The sequence below is a fragment of the Melanerpes formicivorus genome, unplaced genomic scaffold, assembly GCF_026170545.1.
Source record: "Melanerpes formicivorus ecotype bairdi unplaced genomic scaffold, bMelFor1.0.p_v2 SCAF_670, whole genome shotgun sequence".
In the NCBI taxonomy this organism is placed as follows: Eukaryota; Metazoa; Chordata; class Aves; order Piciformes; family Picidae; genus Melanerpes; species Melanerpes formicivorus.
The window spans coordinates 50,075-52,500 of record NW_027143022.1 but is presented as its reverse complement, the minus strand read 5'-3'; positions in this window follow the sequence as shown (position 1 = coordinate 52,500).

Here is a 2,426-nt window from a genome sequence, read left to right as displayed (position 1 = left end):
CCGGCTCCCGTTAGCGGTTTGCGCGGAGCCCCCCCCTTCCCCCCTTCGCGGGCTGCCGCTTCCCTCCCGGGCTGCCCGGCTGCTCTCTAACCCCTGCGACCGAGGCGGCGCTGTTAGGGCGGCCGTGCCGGTGCCCCTTGCCGCAGCTAGCCTCTCGCCGCTGCCCCTCCCGTCCGTCGTCCCCCGTCCCCAAAAACTTGCTGCTCTCCACGCTGGAGCCTGCACGGGGGAGGTTGCGCTCCGCTCCTCCGGCCCTAAAGCCGCCCTCCGCCCGCCCCCCCGGCTTGCCGCTTGGCTCGGCTGCCCGCCCGCCCGCTAATCCCCCCAACGCCCCCACCCCAAAAACACCCCAGCCCTACCGCATGCCGCTCCCCCTCTCCCCGCTCTCGCTGACCGCTGCCACCCCCCCCCCACCCCTCCCCCCCGAAACAAACCCCCCAGCCCTACCGCATGCCGCTCCCCCCTCTCTCCCTAGCCTGCCCCCCCCGCCGTCGCTTGCTGCCGCCGCCGCCGCCCGCCTGCCGCCGGGACCCGCCTCGGTCTGGTGGCGCGCGCTCGGAGATCCCCGGCTACCCGTCCGTCCGTCCCTCCCTCCCGCCCCGCCCCGGGGGAGGGCCCGGGGCAGCGCGGGCAGGCGGGGAGCAAAAAAAGGCGCGGGCGCCAAAAAACGTCGGGGTCCCGGGGTGGCGGAGGGGGGCGGCGGCGGGGGGCGGCGGCGGGTACACGGCGCCGGGTCCAGGGCGCCGGGTCCAGCCCGTCCCGGGGCGGGGACAGGTGGTGTCGTCCGTCCCCGCCCCCGTAACCTGCTCTGAAGCATCCGCTTCCCGCCGCGGTTCGCCCTCCACCCCCCCGCCGCACACGCAGCTGCCGCTTCCCGCCGCCTCTGCCCCCCGCCCCGGGATCAACCACCCGCCGGGTCCAGCCGGTCCCGGTCCCGGGAACCTGCTCCCGGGGCCAGCCGGAGCCACGCCCCCTCCTCTGACGCTTCCAGCTGCCGCCTCCCCTCCCACCCCCCCAAACTCACACTGGCCCTCGCCGGCCCGCCCACCCGCCTACCTGCTTGCCCGCCGCCGCTGGGTGGCGTGCCGGACACTCTCGCACACAGGTACACAGACAGGGACACAGGGACACAGGCACTCAGGCACACAGGGACACAGGGACACAGGGACACAAGGACACAGGGACACAGGCACTCAGGCACTCAGGCACTCAGGGACACAGGGACACAGGGACACAGGCACTCAGGCACTCAGGGACACAGGGACACAGGGACACAGGGACACAGGCACTCAGGCACACAGGGACACAGGTGGCGGGCCGGAGGCCTCTCTCCACTGTGTGGCAGGGGTCCAAGAGCCACCCCAGCCCAACCCAGAGGGTCTTTTGCACCTCTCTAGAGGCCACCCAGAGACCCCAGGCCGCAGCAGAAGCCTCTCCCGCAAGCTCTGCAGGCTTCCGACCCACCCCAGGCCGCAGCAGAAGCCTCCCCCGCAAGCTCTGCAGGCTTCCGACCCACCCCAGGCCGCAGCAGAAGCCTCTCCCGCACGCTCTGCAGGCTTCTCAGCCACCCCAGGCCGCAGCAGAAGCCTCTCCCCGCACGCTCTGCAGGCTTCTCAGCCACCCCAGGCCGCACCAGAAGCCTCTCCCGCACGCTCTGCAGGCTTCTCAGCCACCCCAGGCCGCACCAGAAGCCTCCCCCGCACGCTCTGCAGGCTTCTCAGCCACCCCAGGCCGCACCAGAAGCCTCTCCCGCACGCTCTGCAGGCTTCTCAGCCACCCCAGGCCGCACCAGAAGCCTCTCCCGCACGCTCTTCAGGCTTCTCAGCCACCCCAGGCCGCACCAGAAGCCTCCCCCGCACGCTCTGCAGGCTTCTCAGCCACCCCAGGCCGCACCAGAAGCCTCCCCCGCACGCTCTGCAGGCTTCCCACCCACCCCAGGCCGCAGCAGAAGCCTCTCCCGCACGCCCTGCAGGCTTCTCAGCCACCCCAGGCCGCAGCAGAAGCCTCTCCCGCACGCTCTGCAGGCTTCTCAGCCACCCCAGGCCGCAGCAGAAGCCTCTCCCCGCACGCTCTGCAGGCTTCTCAGCCACCCCAGGCTGCAGCAGAAGCCTCTCCCGCACGCTCTGCAGGCTTCTCAGCCACCCCAGGCCGCACCAGAAGCCTCTCCCGCACGCTCTGCAGGCTTCTCAGCCACCCCAGGCCGCAGCAGAAGCCTCTCCCGCACGCTCTGCAGGCTTCTCAGCCACCCCAGGCCGCAGCAGAAGCCTCTCCCGCACGCTCTGCAGGCTTCTCAGCCACCCCAGGCCCCAACAGAAGCCTCTCCCGCACGCTCTGCAGGCTTCCGACCCACCCCAGGCCGCAGCAGAAGCCTCTCCCGCACGCTCTGCAGGCTTCCGACCCACCCCAGGCCGCACCAGAAGCCTCCC